Source organism: Telopea speciosissima, chromosome 6 (genome assembly GCF_018873765.1).
Source record: "Telopea speciosissima isolate NSW1024214 ecotype Mountain lineage chromosome 6, Tspe_v1, whole genome shotgun sequence".
Taxonomy (NCBI): Eukaryota; Viridiplantae; Streptophyta; class Magnoliopsida; order Proteales; family Proteaceae; genus Telopea; species Telopea speciosissima.
The window spans coordinates 65,939,248-65,959,641 of record NC_057921.1 but is presented as its reverse complement, the minus strand read 5'-3'; the positions used below and the strand labels follow the sequence as shown (position 1 = coordinate 65,959,641).

At 39.0% G+C, this 20,394-nt stretch overlaps 2 long non-coding RNA genes across 2 annotated transcripts; both read right to left on the bottom strand.

Moving 5' to 3' along the window:
- Positions 1-5,603: 5,603 nt before the first annotated feature.
- LOC122664169 lies at positions 5,604-7,530 on the bottom strand. The gene is made up of 3 exons (XR_006333302.1): positions 7,467-7,530; positions 6,136-6,221; positions 5,604-5,646 (listed from the first exon to the last, which is right to left on the bottom strand). It is a non-coding gene; the product is annotated as an uncharacterized LOC122664169 (long non-coding RNA).
- A 6,808-nt stretch (positions 7,531-14,338) lies between these two features.
- LOC122664171 lies at positions 14,339-18,823 on the bottom strand. The gene is made up of 3 exons (XR_006333303.1): positions 18,611-18,823; positions 18,377-18,425; positions 14,339-14,402 (listed from the first exon to the last, which is right to left on the bottom strand). It is a non-coding gene; the product is annotated as an uncharacterized LOC122664171 (long non-coding RNA).
- Between the last annotated feature and the right edge of the window lie 1,571 nt (positions 18,824-20,394).

The window sequence follows — 20,394 nt, the reverse complement described above, 5'->3', positions numbered from 1 at the left end:
TAAGGTATTTTTTAGAAACTTTTTTCCCTCCATTCTATGGAGGAGAATCGCAGGGAGAGCTTAGAAATTGAAGCCCAACAACAACACAAGGGAACTCGTTCAGTTTTTTTCAAGAAATCCAACCAAACGAAACATATACAATCTGTGAGAACTCAAAGTTTTTTCTTAGCCAAAAACTCCATCACTATAGATTCAGAACCATCTATTCTTTTTGTTTTTGACGGTCAAAGAGACAGACTTTGGGATTTATTAAAGTCCAAAATCCATGAAGCATGAAATAAACTCAGATTTAGTTAATATTTAATAACAAAACTCAATTCAGTAGTAGAACCGAAACCTAAAATTAGACATTGAAAATATAATCTGAAACTAGAGAAGAAATTAGAAAGAAAAATATGAGGGGGAGGGGGGAGAGTGCTGCGGGAGAGACGTTTATCTTGTTCTAGAGACGGCAAGATTTTATGAATGAAGAGAAATCATGTTATCTTACTTCTTGTTAGGTACATAAAAGCTAAAAAGACTCTTTATAAGTAACATTCATTTCAATCATCCCTTTTGATTGGCCATTCTAATCCCTACAATAAAGAATGTAATGAATCTAAGCTTATTAACCAATCAAACTATATATTTAGGCACATCAGTAAATACTATTATTGTGTTTATTAGGTGTACATGTCTATTGCATAGTGAATGTATGCCCATATTTTTACATAGTAACCATATTATACACGTATTAAACACGTACCATATTATTATGTCGGATTTTTTGAATAGTATTATTGTCAGATAGTCCGTTTGACTGCCGTACGTATCCGTTCCCATATTATTGCCATTCCCGAACTTACTAACTATGGACTAGACCCATGGTTTTAAAATTCGGAATAGGTCAATAGGATCAACCAAATTGTCCAATTTGGATTAGAATCGAGCATGATTAATTTCGATTTCAATCGTTCCAGAATGGTTAATTCCAAGATTTTTGGAATCAAATGGATAGATTTTAATTTAAAGTGCCTTGGATCATACAAGTCAATCTCAAATTTCTAAATCATTGATTTTTTTTTGAATCATTGAACTTAAATACTAAACCTTAAGTGGGTCTAGTATAGATACCAAGATACTTTAGAAAGTCCTAAGGTAAGGGGTATATCCTAAGATAATATGGATGGTGTGGTCCATAAATTAATTCCATCTGTCCCTTCATTACGACTTAAAATAAGAAACGTAGAGAGAGAGAGAGAGGGACCAGGATCCTTTGCAGTACCGGCGAGGTGGCGGTGCATATCTAACGGCACAACAGAGGTTAGGTGACATATATGACACACATGGCCTCTGCTGTGCCGCCGGATGTGCACTGCCACCCCACCAATACTGTAGAGGATTTTAATACGGGGTGGATCCGTTGGATTGCTATATGGTTACAGTGTGGGTCGCATGGTGTTAACAACCAAAAACAACAAAGAATACAAATCATCTTTACAATGGCAAGAGGGAGTGTTGCCGTAGGAGTTTGGACTCATTAAACCAATTGCCAACATTCCTTTTCAATATCTAAACCACAGAAAAAAAGAGACGAATTATTTATACAGAAAAGGAGGAAGATAACGGATAAATGGAAAAGATTCTCTTGGGCCACCATTGGGTGGTACCAAAGTCTTAAAGTCGGAATTAGAATCGGTTAAATTGGTTAATTTAGATCATAATTGAATCGATTGGATCGGTTATTTTGGACTAGCATACGCAGTAACAAATTTTAATTTTGAACAGTCGATTCTAGGGATTTTCGAACAGATTACAAGGCTGATTCTAAGGTTTTTGAGAACAATTCTAATCCGTCCAAGTCTCCCACGCAGAAGAAATTTCTATTTCCGGTTTTCATTTACTCATATTAATGAAACGAAGCGGGCAGGTGGTGAGGACCCGCTAAGTACGTGAACATGTACCTACCCGAATCAGGATTCTCAGCCGTATTGCAAGGTGTGTGGTACACATCCTGCCGCATAGTAGAGGTCACGTGGGTGCACCCTGCAGTACGGCAAAGGATTTTTATGAGAGAGAGAGAGAGAGAGTGAATTGAAGAGAGAGTGAATTGAATGGTGGCTGAAGTCACGGACCTTTATCCCCTCAAGTACAATACACCCTCAAGTGCACCAAAAAAGTACAACTAACAGTGCACATGCACTTGGGGGAGTGTTTTAAACAAAATCACTTTAAGGTGCACCGTCAGATGTACCTTTTTGGTGTACTGTACGTGAGGTGATAAAAATGACCGAAGTCACTGGATGTGTAGTAACGGGGTTTTAGACTGATGTCCAGAAAATGCAAATATTTCCCTTGACTTCCTTGATGAAAATCCTTTACAGTTTGAGTCTGAATGCTCGACATGTGGAAGATGCTTCAGCCAACGGTGTGAGCTCGATTGATCCAAATTTTATTTTTTTTTTCTTCTCAAACTCGGCATTGTTGGATGTCACATCATCCACATGTCAAGCTCTCAAGCACCGCATGCAAGATGCCTATACTACAGAGGATTTTTTTTCCTGATTTCATTTTCTTCCCTTGTCTTACAATCAAACGGAGCCACATGAGAGGGATAAATTATCAAAGGCGAGGGAGAGAAAGAGTTCATTACTGATTCGATCAACGGTCACACTCTTACTCAACAAAGACAAGCTTACGAAAAAGTTCCAGAAAAAGAGCATTACGGAAATTTTCCAGGATGTAATTTTCCAAGTTCACCTCCTCAAACTTGAATTATTTTTTTTTCCAGAAGAAACATTGAAAAATAAGAAAGTCCTGAAAATATTTTTTCTGAAATCAGATTTCCACAAACAGAGAGCCTTTATTAACTCATTATCATGCAACACTGGGCCTTCTTGGTGTTATTACTTAAAACCAGTGGTCCAGTACCTATTTTTGAATTGGTGGTAGGTACTCCAGTGGGCTTTGGCTCATCTGGTGTGCTTAGGCTCGCATAAGTAAAGTCCAACATTTACCAAATCTTCTGGTGTGGTAGGTAGTGGGGCGGAGAGAGAGAGAGAGAGAGAGACCTAAAACCATAGTTGAAACCATGAACCCTTCTATCTTACCTTAAACCATGAAATCCAAAATGGCAGATACCTGAACCATGAGTTCCATAAAACCAACCTATAATCCCTTGAAATCCCATTGAACCCCAACCAACCATGAAGCATGGGTCACTTAAAATCTGGGGGAGAAAACCCAACATAAGATGAGCCATATGGTGTAGATAGATCAGGAAATTTGAAATTTCGCAAGTAATCACCCATCTATCTACTCAAAGTGGTAACCCACCCCCATCCCCATCCCTGAAAAAGATCCTGTGCAGCCGTGGCGGGAGCTGCACAGGTGCAGCACCGCTAAACTGCAGCAAAAAAGGGGGTAAGGTAGTCATTTCACAGGTGGGTCCCACCTGGGCCCCACATGTGAAATGACCACCCCCCCCCCCCCCTTTGTATTTGGGATGGTTTTGGTGCTGCACCTGTGCAGCTCCTACCACTGCTGCACCAGAGCCACGTTCCCCCCACCCCCACTCCCACTAGTTGGAATATGGTAAGACCCATATGAGATGCCTTGCCTCAACCCATAGGTACCTGCCATGGTTACCTTGTAAAAGCAGTATACCTCACGCTTGCAATATTTTCAGAAAGGGTAGGGTTGTCCTATGATGAAAACTGCCCCATTAGGGTCCTCAAGAGTAGATTTGTGTGTAATACAGAAAAATAGAGAAACATCCTTGTATAAAAGCTATAATATACAGCAACCAGTTTCCTGACTATTGATTTGCACGTACATTGCTATATACAGATTGGCATGTGTATGTAAAACTGTATCAATTCTTCTCTTTTTTGGACATATCATGGGTTTGGTGGGTTTAGAGGATCAGACTTATGAGTCCATAGCAGGTTTTGTGTACAAAAAGCCTCTTGCAGGAGACCATTGCAGAAAGAGGCTGAAAGTTCGTGTTCCCAACAAACCAGTAGAGAGCTCATTTGAGATTACAGAGGGTGTACTTTACAGCTTTAGTCCAATTCTCCTGCTTGTTGAAAGTTGAAACTCTGCGTAATGGTGTAGTTCTCCACTCTGTCATTTTCGATCCTACACGGTCAACCTGGAATGTCAGAAATAGATAAAGCTCAAATTATTTTAAGAACATTTGATGCTAGCCGTCTTTCTGTCTACAGGTCGCACTTGCATTAATCCAACCAATGTTTCACCAAGAGAAATGCCATATCTAGTTTCATAAAACAAAACTTAGATCAATTCTTGAATTTTTGGACACTTCGGTTTCTTCAAGCCCAAAACAATGATATACTTCTACAACTGTCTTCTATACTGTACCATTCAAGAACCCACCCTTTCTGAAGTTTGGGCTCCACAGAGTGTAAAGGATGGGGCCCCCAAATGGCATAATCAATACAGATTACTTGGTGAGCTAGATCTAGTTATAATGGATTGGGTCCACTGAGGACCATAGACCTCAGGTTCATCATAAATGTCCTACTTAAATGGGAAAAGATGTAATAACCCGAAGGTTGGACCAGTATAAACCCCCTTCTCCTCTCCCCCAGCCCCATCCCAAAAGTGTGTGTGTGGGGGGGGGGGGGGGGACTCATGATTGTGCAAGAAAGTAAGAACACCAAACTAATATAAACACTAAAGTGATCTTCTATATTAACTCTACAGAGAGGTGATTCTACATGTCTCCACCATTCATATTACAAAACACCCTCTATTTTTCTTTCCTTATTTTCTTCACAATAACTATTTACCTACTCCACCTAACAGTTTGTGGATGAACATTAAATTAATGATAAATATCAGGAGAGTGATTCCTATATATTAAGACAAATGCCACACTTGCATGAAAAAAGGGAAGATATAGAGATTTTACAAGTAAAACTGACATACAGTAAAGAAACAAATCAACCAAGAATGCTTACTTATATGGTAGCTTGAAACATTTTTCTGGTGGTATGTTGTTCTCTTGATCTTTAGAATATGCAAACTCTGCAAAGTCCTTCAAACATGTCAGGAATAGAGTCATCGCTTTGCAATAGCGAGAGCTCCAAAACAAGTTGACTGGACCAAACCTTGAGGAGAGAAAATTTTCCCTTATCAGTGTGAAGCACTTAACGAAGAATCACTGTGCAAAGAAATCAAATGACAGATGGACCTGGTGGCAGGGGAAATCAAGATTGGTTCTGAGTAGATCAAAACAATGACCCAGAAACAGCCAATGGCATATATTCACAGTTAGAGAGCTCAGAATACCAGTTGATAGTCCTGCCAAGGACATGCCTGAACTGGTGTCATGGGCATTTGATTGTTATCACTTACAAATACGAAATATTGTGATCTCCTTGATGGACCTCTCAGATGGCAGGTCCAACAACCCCTTAATATCTCTGTTTGTTTGTGTGGTATGTATACTGACTAGTTGTTGGTTGGCAATCAATACAAATTAATCCAACAAGCACCTTAATATCTTTGAGAAGAATCTTCAAACTTTGTAACAATTCCAATTAAATCAAGAGGATTTCTCATACTTACAGCTCATATGTGTTATTGCTGCAGTCCATAATTCGAGGGTAACTTCCAAGAGGAAGAATTGTTATTCGATATCTGGAAAACAAGTTTAGGATATCCTACAAACTGTTTCATATTGAAAATTTAGTTTCGTTGATGTAAGTAATGCCTTAGATCATGCAAGTATGCAATATGTTGGAGCCTTGGAGGGTAAGCTATCAAGCCACTAAATATTGGGGAGAACAACTTGGACTAGACTCTTGCATTCCACGTTTTACTGTTCTCTTATTGCTATATCAGTAATGATCTCTCTATTTTAAAGTCATAAAGAGAACTCGATCAACCAAAAGTAAGAGCAAGGATAATTCCAAAAAATAATGATCGAAAAAACTACCAGATTGTCTTCTCCCCCCCCCCCCCCCCCGCCCCTCCCTTTTTCTATAATCCAAATATCCAAGCATATTCCCAGAGTTTCTAAGGCAAGAGGCAAGTTACCAAGGACTTTAATGGCTGAGGATTTTGATATGCAAGTTACCTGTGTGTAAGGCTGTAAGCTATATAACCAAATTTTCAATAAAAGGATACGGGAATTTTTGCCGGAAATACTGAGCCACTGTGTGGAGGAGAAGGCATGCCTGACCCCATGCAGCATTTATTTCATCCCACTCAACCTGAATTTTCAATTTTCAAACAGCATGCTCGGGGAAAACATATTGGAAAAGATCCATATTATGAACCTCCCTGACAAAATAAACAAAAATATCACAAAGCCATATCAAAATATTTGAGTATAGCATAATTTTATCGAGAAACAGTTGAGTCAAACGGGTAGGAACAGCTGCACATCCTGCATTCAAAGACCGGCACAACGCAAGTAGCAAGCATGGAGCACTAGGACACCACCTCCATTCATCATATCAAAACTCACAACTCAACCCTTTCTATCATAAAATCCACAAACCCAGGGTTTTAGTGCATGGTATCAGGACAGGTATCGGTAGCTAATGATACCAATACAGATCGGCCGTATTGGACATTTTTAGCCCTAAAACCCTGATACAGGTTTTTTTTCTATTTTGCCCTCCCCTGTTTCGATACCACTGATATGGCCAATCCTGATCCTGATACCTAAAATCATGACCCAACCTGTAGACTTGTAATAGAGAGCAACTATTGGCTATAGTACACCACATGGGATTACCCAATCAGCAAGCTCTCAATTCACACCTAACCAACCCCTGTATAAGAGATTAGATGGACTGAGGATCTTGGTTGATTAAAAGATAATTGAATATAAGAAACATTTCCACCTGTGAAGCTGCTACATTCGGAAAAAACATCTAGGATTTTCCGCTAATCTGGAAGGATCTCACTAAACTAGGACAACTGTCTACGTTTGAAAAGAAGAATATATAGGATTTTTATTTTTTTTTGGGGAATAGAGACCTAGGATTTTCATTGATTCTCACTCAAAAATTCAGTTTCAAGCCTACACATACTAGACACGGATAATAGAAGTCAGAATTAATGTAATCAATTTTCCAATTTTTGAAGAGCAGTACTAAAATAATGTTCTTGCAAGAAATTTCTTCCAGTCGTCTCTCAGAATTCCAAATTCAGTGTTCACTTAAGAACATAGTCTTGTTTTGAGCCCTATCCGGCATCAGAATGTTCTTCGACATTTTTCCATATTTTGGTCTGATCAAACACAAAATTCCATGGATTGGATGGTTACCCTCATCTTCTTATCTCAGTTCTAAATATATCTCAGATAGAACTCAGAGAAGGTGGTTGCAAGTGTCACAGACTTGTGCCATGTGATACAGTACAAAAGCAGAGGACGGGGCTTCAGTCCATATGGCATAAGCATTCCTCAAAATCAATTTCACACATAGCCTCCTCTTGACAGACCATACCGATATTTTAGGAAGGCGGCTAAGTCGAAAATTGTTAATAGTTCGGAATTCTCCATCTTATCATATAGGGAATGTTAGAATTTTAGTTCTAATAAAACTCTATATGGACATAATTAAATCCCTAAACCAGGCTAATTAGGGTTTTGGTCTAATAAAGTGGGGTCATTAAGTTATATTAGAAGTCTAATGTGGACTGGCTTAGTGTGGGCCAGATAGATTCCTATTGGGACTGTGATGAGTCAGACCCTATAGGGATTACTATATAAGGAGAGCTAGGTCCCCCCTCTACCCAACACAACTTATTATTCTCAATTGCTTTTGAGGAGTGCATTCTAGAAAGAGAGGGAGATATTCAGTGTTCGCCGTCCCTGCGCATTCGGTATTCTCATCAGGCCAGTTATTTTGGGAATAGAGGGGAAGCACCTAGATCTTTGTTCTTTATTTTCCGCTGCAATCATCATCACTATGGATGCGAAACAAGGTCAGTGGTTCTATCCCTATTTTCTATTATTTATTAGATTGTGTTCTTGAACGCCCTATGGAGATCCTGGCTTTTGGGATTTTGTCCCTATTCGGATCGATTTATTACAACATGTGGTATCAGAGCCTCCATAGATCCGTTCTTGAACCTATATGGATTCAAAATAATAGAACATAATAAGGGAATCGAAAATTTTTTGATTCGAATCAAGGTTTTTAGGGTTTTTTCCAGTTTTTCAAAAACCCGTACGGACACTGGCATTCTGCCGATTTTTTTAGCCGGCGAAACGGATCTGATCACATGGGGGCGTAGAGCTCGCAAAATCAGAGTTTTCGGTGGGTGGATCACCGCCGGCGGCTGCCGGACGCGCTCTCACGCGCCGGCGGCAGCCGCGGGTGATCTTCACTCGCCGGCAGATGTTAAAAAAAAAAAAAAGAAAAAAAAAAGAGAGAATCTGGGTTTTGCTATCGTGCGCCTGATTCTATGTATAGGCGATGCTAACGTGCGCCACCCGGGTCGGGCCAACCCGATTTCTGACCCGAAAACCCGACCCGTTGACCCGCCTACTGACCCGCTTTGGTCTGACCCGAACCCGGTTGGACCGGGTTTGAACAGGTTCGATCGGACCGGGGGTTGAACCAAATTGCTTTGTTTGACTTTCGGACCGGTTTGACCAGTCTGATCAACCGTTTTGACTTGAACTTTGGCCAGACTTTACGGGGCTACGAGACTCGTTTGGGGTCCGTTTTTGCGTTGGCTCTGTTTTTCGTGCTCTACACAGTGGTGCCCTCTGTTTTGATCGGATATGAATATTTTAAATATTTTTGGTATTCTTTTGATGCATGCCTTATTATGGAATTTGTCGATTCGTTCCATTGGGAACCGAACTAATTTTCGACTTCTTGGAATACCTACTTTGATGAACAATATTATTGGCATATTTGTGTTAATTTTGAGACAGTTAAGCCCCTTGTCATAAAGTATAAAATAACACGATTTGTTTAAGGATGTAAGTAATTTTGGAATATCCCAAGAGAGGGTTCCATGGGTTCGACAGGATGCAGCCGCCAAAGCGACCTTCCTTGTTGGATTTATGAAACACCGGTCTCATACGATTGTGGGATGTCCTTCAACTCTAATGTGTGGTCATACACCCAAAGGTGGTGGTCATGTATTGGTACTTGAAGGGGTACATATACAGTATGCATATGAATAGGCTAACCCTAAAATTCTGCACACCCAAAGGTGGTGGATTTTGAAAGTTGAGCTGTATTCCCATGGCCACTGGTATGTAGGGATTTTTACAATTGCATGTTGGGAATTCAGCCCAAAGGTGTTTTCACAACGATGTGTGTAAAATTCTCATTAGCTTATAAGGTTTCAAGCTGTACTTGCATCATGCTGATTATTGTACTGTTCATTGTTTAAATTTTCAGTCACATTTTCTGTCAATAATAACATGGTCACTATTGAGATTCTTACTGGGTCAAATTTTAAGAAGTGGAAAGAGGACATTATGTTTGCCATAAAGATGGCAAATGTGCATACGTCCCTTGTTATAGATAAACCAATGGACCTAACAGCTGATAGTACTGAGGATGAAAAATTTGTGCATTCTGCATGGGAAAAGAGTAATCGCTTAGCTGTACTATCTATAAAGAGGTCGATACCGGAACACCTTAAGAGTGGTCTACCTGATAAATGTACTGCCAGAGTATTGCTGGATGCAATTTCCAAGAGATACCAAGTTTCATCGAATGCTAAGATTGGGAGACTTCTGCAAGGGCTATTTAATATGGAATACCATGGTTCTGGGGGTGTTAGGGATTATATTGTTTGGATGATTGACTATCAAACCAAAATCAAAGCTTTAAATATTGTTCTTCCTGATGCCTTGATTGTTCATCAAGTTCTTAATACCCTACCTTCTGATTTTGACATCATCAAAACCAACTACCTTTCCCAGGACGATGTCTGGAGTATCGATGACCTTATTTCTAGGGTTGTATCCGAGGAAGAGAAACTACTTGTTATTTCCAAATCCCATGAGAGTGAAAAGTCTAAAAACCATACTCATAAGTCTGCCAATAAAGAGTGCGATCGGATTAACAATTTGGGACCTAAGAAAGACTCTTTCAAGAAAGAGAGTGATCGCTGCTTCTTTTGCAAGAAGAAGGGTCACATAAAGAAGGACTGCAACAAATACAAGACTTGGTTATCAAAACCCAGGCCATCAGGTAACGATTCTTTGGCTTTTGTTTGTGAGTCCAATCTATCATAAGCCTCATCCAGTACTTGGAGGCTAGACGGCGGGGCAACTAACTAAGTTGCTTTTACCATATAGGGATTCATAAACCGGAAGAGGCCAAATCAGGATGAATCAAGACTTGTCATAGGGAATGATGGATATGATTGACGTAAAGTTCGTGGGAGATATCATTTTATTACTAGTTTCTAGTTTTAATTTGACTGTAAAGAATACTTTTTATGTACCATCCTTCAGGCGAAATTTAATTTCGATTTCAGTGTTGGACATTGGTAGTTACCATTTTGAAATAAAGAACAGTATGATAAATTTGTTTCAAATAAAGTTGGTTCCTACATTACGTCCAATGGATTGTACAGACTGTGTTTATCTCCCAATGATATCTACGCCTTCCATAATATTGAAAACGTTGTTTCCAAAAGACCTTTACCTAAAGAACGGTCTTTCACATTGTGGCATAAAATGTTAGGTCATATTTCTAAGGCAAGAGTGGAAAGACTGATAAAGTCTGACATCCTACCTACTCTCGAAAGTGATCTAGAAACTTATGTAGACTGATGTAAGGGAAAGATGACCAAGATAAAGAAGAAAACTGTAGTCTATAGTTCTGACCTGTTGGAGGTCATTCACATTGACATCAGTGGTCCCTGTTCAGCCACATTGTGTAGAAATTTTTTATTTCATCACTTTTAACAGGCGACTACTCCCGATATGGCTATCTGTTCTTAATTAAAGAAAAAGTCTGAATTTCTTGACAAGTTCAAGATTTTTGGGACTAAAGTTGAGAAACAGTTGGGGAAAGTTATTAAAATTGTTAAATCCGATCGTGGGGGTGAGTATTATGGCAGACATGGCGATGCTGGATAGCTTAAGGGCCTATTTTCCAAATACTAAGAGGACTCTGCGATAGTTGGTCAATTTACTATGCCAGGAAGTCCTGAGAAAAATGGTGTCGCCGAAAGGCATAACCGCACTGGTGAAGAGTATGATTAGTAAGACAAATTTTACCTAAGTTCTTATGGGAGAAGTTTTTTGAAAACTACTCATTGTATCCTTAACCATGTAGTTACTAAACCCGAAAATCATCTTAGAGTTTGGGGTGCCTGCGAAGTAAAACTATATTATCCGACTTTGAACAAGTTGGATCCCGGACTACTCATTACTATTTTGTTAGCTACCCAGATCATTCGAAGGGATATAAATTTTATAACCCCTACGGAGACACTAGAATTATGGACTTATAGGCAGCGAAGTTTCTGGAATTTGATATGGCCAAAAGGAATGATTGTTCTTAGACTGTTCGAGATAGTGACATGGTTGGTACATTGGTACATGTTCTTCTACCTATTCAGACGGATGTGGGGCATACCACGCCATTAGTTACACCTGTGGAGTTCGGGAGCTTGATATTGATAACTATCCTTGACATTCATGTAGCACTGATGAGATTCCTCTCAATCGGGATGCGATTGAGATCCTATCATTGATGCGATTCAATGAGATTTCTCGGTTCGGGGTGAGCGATTAGCACCATCACGGAAATCCATCAAGGGGAGAAATTCGAAATACCATCTATCTATGAGGTCTATACGAGAGAACATGACTACGACATTGGTTGTGTGGTTGATCCGATTACTTATTCAGGCGTTGTTTCTAGTTCTCAGTTAGATTTGTGGTTAGATGCAATGAGAGATGAGGTGGAATCGATGAAACATAATGATGTTTGGGAGCTTGTTGAATTAAACCTGAGGGTCTTGCGGTGGATGGTTCAGACCATCTTGCGTAGACTCAAGAAGTCTATCTACGGTCTCAAACAAGCTTCCAGCAGTGGTATTTGAAGTTTGGATGTGTCGTGACTTCATTCGGTTTTGTGGAAAACAAAGCGGATCGAGTGTATATATCACAAGGTCGGTGGGAGCAAATTCTATTTTCTCATATTTTATATGGATGACATCCTGCTTGCTAGCGGTGACCTTGGGATGTTGCATAAATGAAAACAACTATTATCTAGGGAATTTGACATGAAGGACCTTGGTGAGGTTTCTTTTGTCCTTGGCATTGAGATCCATAGGGATCGTTCTCGTCGTTTACTAAGTTTTTCTTAGAGGGCTTATGTTGGTCGTATTCGGAGAGGTTCGATATCTTTGGATTGCAAACACGAGAATGTTCATGTTCTCAAACCGAGCTCGACACGGTGCCGAAAAATGAAGTCTAGAAGGATGACATAATGAGGTGCCTTATACTAGCGCACTAGGTAGTATCATGTATGCTCACGTATGCGGATCGGATATTACTTTTGTGATGGGTCTTCTTGGCGATATCGGTGAGATCCTGGTCTTAGCCAGGTTCTTGCGCAAGAAAGTATTATGGTACTTGTAGGGGACAAAAGATTATATGTAACATAAAGACACATTCTGAACTCAAGCTAGTGGGTCATCTGATTCGACCTTGCTAGCTTGTGAGAATGATAGGAGATCCACATCCGGTTAAGTTTTCTAATGGCAAGGAAGGGTAGTATTATGGAGCAATACAAAACAAACATTGGTAACCACATTGACTATACGGTAAAGTTTGTAGCATGCCATGGGGTTGCTACTCGGGTTATTTGACTCAGAATCTCATAAAGTAGTTGACCATTTTAGATTCTGTGGATAGACCCATCCGGACATATAGTAATAACGATTTCTTTGTGTTGTTTATAAACAACAATAAAGAACTTAGAGGGTCTAAGGACATGAAGGTCAAGTATTTGACCATAAAGGAGACGATAAAGAAAGGTGACATTGCGGTGGAGCATATTAATACGAGATGATATGGTTATAGATCCCTAACCTAAGGTCTTCGCCCTTGTGTTTTGAAAGACATGTCATAAGCATGGGTTTAGGTGCATCATGGGATGCGGTTGGTTAGTGGGAGTTGTTTTGCTCCATTGTAAAATAAAGTTTATTTTCATCGTAATTTTTACCGTGTGGTAAATCTTGGCTTATATGTATCGATTGTCATTGCATGCAAAATTCTTTTGAACACTTGGGTGTTTCATTTATTGACATGATGTATATATATCTAGTTTTAAAGACTTAAGGAATGTGTTAACCTTAAGCAAGTTGGGGCATTAAGTTATTAGCCTAAAGGTATGTCTTGTAACACATAAAGTAAAACTCGAGTTATTCAAGATGAGACATCGATTCGTTAGAATCACGAAGTTTATTTCTCTAGTGAGCTGTGCCACTTAAAGAAGAGAAATTTTGGGTGATAAACGGATAATACATAAGGAATCACTACGTGAGTATTATCTCGTTGCCACACTACCACATTGCATCCATGTTAGTAGAGTTGAGGGCTCTCGTGACCATGGAAGGCTCGTGTCGCTTGATCATAGATGCGATTACCGCCATGATTCATGTCTAAAACTCTATGGGATAGGATTGACTTTCTAATATGACCTCTAGACCAATTTATTTTAAAAATTGTGCACATAAAGTTTTCTTAAAGAGTTGTTAGCACGTGATTTGTTTTGGTCAAATCGTTTTTAAATCCTTTTAAATATAAGGAATTTAATGTAAGTCCAAGTGGGAGAATGTTAGAATTTTAATTCTAATAAAACTCTATATGGACATAATTAAATCCCTAAACCAGGCTAATTAGGGTTTTGGTCTAATAAAGTGGGGTCATTAAGTTATATTAGAAGTCTAATGTGGGTGGCTTAGTGTGGGCCGGATAGATTCCTATTGGGGTGTGATGAGTCGGACCCTATAGGGATTACTATATAAGGAGAGCTAGGTCCCCCCTCTACCCAACACAACTTATTATTCTCAATTGCTTTTGAGGAGTGCATTCTAGAAAGAGAGGGAGATATTCAGTGTTCGTCGTCCCTGCGCATTCGGTATTCTCATCAGGCCAGTTACTTTGGGAATAGAGGGGAAGCACCTAGATCTTTATTCTTTATTGTCCGCTGCAATCATCATCACTATGGATGCGAAACAAGGTCAGTGGTTCTATCCCTATTTTCTATTATTTATTAGATTGTGTTCTTAAACGCTCTATGGAGATCCTGGCTTTTGGGATTTTGTCCCTCTTCTGATCGATTTATTACAACAGGGAATGCATCATTGAGCACATTGGTGTGCTTTAACAATTCCAAATTTGCTAGTGAGATTTCAATCTTAGCCAAAATGGAATCTCTGTCCTCCTGTCAATTGAAAAATCTTAAGAGTAAACATTTGCATGATAGAGAAGTAAAAGAAAAACTAAGAGAAATGGAATATTCTGAGTAAATATTTAATAAGAAGGATAAATTCCACTATCACATCAAACAGTGGCTACCAATGATGCTTATTTCACTGGACTAGAAAGGGAAATTGTATTCCTACCAAGAGTGTGAGCACTATGCATTCAAATTAGAATTAATTCGCGAGGAACTCAAATGCATGAATGGAAGGAGTTATTCTACATATTGCCCTAGGGAAGTATTTCTTTCGCCACCATTACTTCCTTTCTTTTGGTGTGCTGTTTGCCTATAGTTTCTCTTTTAAGATAACAAAATTTTGTGATGATGAAGATGAGAAGTGACAACAAGACAAAAAACTACTTCTACCATAGCTTACTGACTTGAATTTTTAACTTGACTCAGGACCTTCATGAGTTGAGTCGAATGGGGAGTCAAAGACTCGGCTCGGGGAGTCATTTAAAAAAAGAGGGCGTACCAGTGCACGAGGCTCCTACCACTGCGAGGAGTCATTTAAATAAGGGGTTTTATTTATTTAAGTAGTAAAGATAATAATAATAATATTATATATTGTTGGAATATGTAATCCAGAATACCGTGGGGGTATTCTGGTCCTTTTGGGGTTAGTTTATTTATTATGTTATTAGGTACAGTCGGCAATGTGGGTTTTAGTCTCACATCGCCTAGTTTAGTCTATTTGTAATTTCCCCTCTATTATAAATAGAGGGGCTTACCTATCAATTAATTAATTCAATTATTTTACAATTTCCATCTTCTCTTCTCTCTTTTCTTCTCTCTAGAGTTACTAGTTACAGGTCCTAGGTTCTCTACATGGTATCAAAGCTAGACAACCAGTGACTGATTCTCTCCAAGATTGCCGGTTTGAGAGTCGTTTCAAGGTTCTCCGATTTATGGAGAAACCCTAGTTCATAAAAAAAAGAACTAGGGTTTCGTATGGGTTTTTTATGTTGGTGATTGAAAGAGGGTTTTTCTCGATCGTATGCTGCCTCTGTTTGAGAGACATAGTCTCGCTGCCTCTGATTTGCTTCTATACCTCGGCTGCTATTAATTTCTGCTGATCGAACCAAGTTTTTTTCTGGTTTGATCAAAGAACTTTTGCTGATCGATCTATAGTCAATCATGCTCTCCTTTTTGGACTTTTGATGATTTTTTTCTGCTTGATGGTGTTTCGTTGAGTTCAAAGGTTGAAGACAATATTTCCGCCTCTGGTTATCGCCTCCTTTTTTTCGAATTTGGTTTCTGGCTGGTTCACGCTGTAGTCGATTAATGTTGGAGCTTTTCTATTGTTGAAACCCTTTTGTTTGATTTTGGATGGTTCATCGGTTCTTCAATTATTGCTGTTGCTGCTCTTTGGTTTTGGCCTGAGATCCTAATGAGGCAATACCCCACATAGGCGATCCTAATCCAGGGTTTCATCTCCCAAACCAACCTCTGTTTTGAAGATTAAGTCGAAAGCAGTTGACCTGCTTCCCTGTTTTACCGCGAGATCTGATTTCGGGGCTCTAAATATTTGAGTGGAGCTTCTTGTTTGTAGGAACTACCACCTGGGTTTAATAGGGCACGGGAGTGCGACTCTACCATGAAATTTTAGGCCAAACAAAGATCATCGTGGATTTTCTCTTGATCTGAGTTTCTTCTTTCCACTAGGTGTTTGTTCGTGACTGAAGGTTGAAGACAACCTTCCTAACGTAAGTGGCTTTCTTTTCTTTTATTCTGGTTTCATATATTACCCCTCCTTTCTCTCTTTATTTCACTTAAGCCATTCTCCAAATTTTCATGTCATCATGTGCCATCATTACCTTATTTGAGTTTCCAGCTTTGCCCTTATTTTTTGAAATTATTTACTCCTACATCCTACGGTCTTCTTTGTTTCTTTCAAAGGAATTCTATACTGTTCACCATATTTACCAGAATGCCATTCCTTTTTCAACTTTGTGTTATTTGCAATTCTGTCATTCCCAAACCAATAAATCTAATTCCCTACATGATCCATTACTTTCTTATTTATCAAGGGCCCCTTGCATAATTCTGGTTATTTACGGAACTGCCATTATTTTTTCATACATTCCCCTATTTGACTACCCAATTGACCTTTGAAAATTCTGATTTATTACCAGTTTACCCTTTGGCTTGGATTGTATTTAAAAGTGGATTTCCATCAAATTACAGCCATGCCATCCTTTTTTTCCAACACCGTTTTTTTTCAATAATTCTAATTCCCTTCATATCCCATACATTTGGTATTACCCGTAACACCTTTGGAAACTTCTGGTAAATTATAATTTTGCCATTCCTTCATTTTTATTTACTCATAGCACCTTTGGAAAATTTTGAAATATTACGTTTTTGCCCTATTTCTTACATCATCTCTATTATGTCCACGTGTACTACACGTGAGGGGGGGATTATGTACAATACACTTGCAGACATTGCAGAACACAGAACTTGCAGGAACATTGGTGCAAAACATAGAAGATCAGTTTTCTCCACCATTGCCATTGGGTATCCTTCGTTATTGGGTTAAGTTTGCCGTAAAGGGGAGATTGAAGTATTGAAGAGTATTGAAGATATTTGGTTGTTGCCTATTTGAAGACTTTCAGTTGGGTTGATACAGTATTTTTTCCACTTTGCCTGATTTAGTTTGTTTTTTTGCTTCTTTGCTCTAGTTATTTCACTTCAAGATGCTAAGTCACTATGACAATCGGAGATTCATCACTGGATAGCTACTGAAGATCATTGAAAGCTGCTTTGTTTGGAAGACATTTCAGTCCCGGTTTGTTGATCATGTCTGTCCAAGTTTTGAAGATCTATTTTTTCAAGTTCTTGAAGGTTTATTTGAGAGCTGCATTCATATGTCAAGCTGGATTCTGCTGCAACTTAGTTTTTTCCCATTTTGTTCAAGTTGGGCATTAGTACCGTATATGCGCCAACTTAAGGGGGAGTGTTAGCATTATTTGGAGTTCTTTTTTCTTTAGTTCAAGTTGGATCTTCTTTCTTTACTTATTTGTATAATCCAGCTCGAGGGGGAGTGTTGGAATATGTAATCCAGAATACCGTGGGGGTATTCTGGTCCTTTTGGGGTTAGTTTATTTATTATGTTATTAGGTACAGTCGGCAATGTGGGTTTTAGTCCCACATCACCTAGTTTAGTCTATTTGTAATTTCCCCTCTATTATAAATAGAGGGGCTTACCTATCAATTAATTAATTCAAGTATTTTACAATTTCCATCTTCTCTTCTCTCTTTTCTTCTCTCTAGAGTTACTAGTTACAGGTCCTAGGTTCTCTACATATATTATTGTTGGAGATCAACAACTAGAACTGTTTATGTCGTAGTGGTATGGTTTGGTTTCTTGTTTTAAAGTTTTTTAAGCATATTGATATGTCGAAAGGTGTACTCAGTGTCTTTGCTGAAGGGATGTCCACTGCAAAAAATTGGGGCTAATCACTCCCACAGCAAACAAAATCTCTGGGCGAGAGACATATGTAGATTAGTACAATTGTTGGTAGCACCCTATTTAGGATAGGATTCCTAGAGATACCCTTTCTTGTGCCTATTGACGGTCATCTTCTGGTGGTGACAAATGACAATATATGACTCATGACTTCACAATTACGAATTATGTCACATGCATTTTTTTGGTGAATTTAAACACTTTTGTGGTTAAATACTAGTTTTTTCATAATTAACCAAAAAATTGAGTTGGCATAATGATTGCCAGATCACTTGAGTTCCTCGACATGATGGATTAGACTCCTACAAATTAGCATTTTTGTGAAATTGGTGGAAGCATTGAGAACTCAGCGCGAGTCATAGGATTGACTTGGCCAAGTCTCACGCATTTGAAGTTGACATATTGACTCGACTCCTGATGCTTGGGAGTCAAGTTGAGTTAGCATGCTATGCTTTCAACATACCTGATGTGAAGTTAACTGAAACTGAAAATTGTTGAACTCATGCCAATATCTGAGACACATCCAAAGCAACAAATTGGACCACTGAAGAATCAAGAATTTTGTGTGAGGAAATAAAATCATACATAGCATTTTGCCAAATCAAGAGAATCCAAAAACGCAAATTTGTGCAATTAGTTAACTGAACCATTTCTTATATTCAAAGTACTATCAATGACTAGAAGGCTTCAAACTTACCGTTCCTCCAATTCTGTAAAGCGCTTGGATTTCAATTGTAGTTCTTTCAGCTCAGAATTTACCTCTGTACACTATTTCTCAGTTTGTTCAATTGCTACTTCAAGTCTTCGCTCTTCTTCTTCAACCTTAAACAGTAATGAGAGTTAACTAAACAATATATTCGATATTCAAATGTAGAAATTGCACCAACGTCTTTTTCAGTTCATACTACTTGGTAAACATGTTATAAACATGAATATTAGAGAAAATAGTTTTGCAACTCAAACTTAATAAATATTGAGATTCAAATTTAGCTTCATGGTGTATATAGTAGAATTTTACTCGTTTTTCGTCTTAGTCTCATGGAAATTCCCTGTTTGGCAGACAGATGTCTCCCAATTTTTATTTTTTTTTGGGCATGAAAAACCCCGCCTGCCCAGAAGGCAAAAGGGAAAGTACAATTCCAAGTAGGACCACCGGAAAGGAAGACTTCCAAAAACCCAGATAAGGGTAGCACAAAGCCCACTTAGAAATAGCATGGGCACAAGTATTGTCATCTGTACCTAGAAAAGAGAAAGAGATAGACTCGAAGCATGGTAATAGAAGTCTAATATCCATCATAATGGTGGAGACTTTAATTGGGGGAGGGATAGAAGGATCACAATAACTTGACAATCAAAGTGAAAGACAACCTGTGAGAGCCCATCATCAATTGCCACTTTTAATCCGACCCAATCTTATAGGGTTAGTCACATTTCAGAAGAGTGTCATCCAATACAATGTTCCTCACAAAAGGTTATTTTCTGAAGTTGGACTGGAACCCATAACCATTTATACTGAAACCCCCCCCCCCCCCCCCATTGCCTGGGCATGCATATCTTTCTATACCAATCAACTTGTTTCACCCAAAAGGTTATGAAGTGATGTTGGTACCATATACGATCCAAACAATGATATTTGACACCATAAGGGATTTATCAATCTTCCAAATGAATGAACAAAACAATGATTTCATTCCAAACGAATTTAAATCCAAGCATGGGAAGTCAAATAAGAACCTTCAACCTCTCTCAGAGAAAATCAGCCTCACTAAGAACATCACATGCCTCCTCAAGGTGTTGAAGACATGCTTCATACACTTTGATATCCCTGTTCACATCTTCCACCTCTTTGTCAAGTTTATCAGATAGCACTTGCATACAATCCAGGCATAAAGGTTGTTCAACCTATGCACACACAATCACAGAGAGAGAGAGAGAGAGAGAGAGAGAGAGAGAGAGAGAGATCTGAAATTTAAGTTTGCTTGCAATTACCATAAAGAAAAATCTAACTTCCAAGATTGAAAGATCAACAAAGCATGCCAATGGGAGTGTGTGCAAATTGGTTAAATATACCTGTGTCTGGGTGGAGGCAATTTCAAATGCGTGCTTCAGGACAGTTATGCTTGAGTGAAAACCAGGATTGTTTGGCTGCAAGGGGCTACTGGATATTCCATAATGGGGTGGTATTATTCCATCGGATGTGGATCCACACTTGTAAATGGAAGCAGCAGCAGGAGGTAACACCACAAATGATTCTTCCATTGTCCTCCCATTCTGGCTTGTATCAGGCTGGTTGGAGCTACTGCAGGGCCGAGGAGGTACCCCTTGTGCCTGAGTTCTTTGCTTTGGAAGCACATTCATCGGAGTCAAACCGAACACACTCCCCATCCCTGGCATCCCATGGACTGAGAATCCCTGCATCCCTGCAAATGTTTGTCCCAAATGTAGTGAACTAAGAGAGGAAAAGAGACATCCAATGCCATA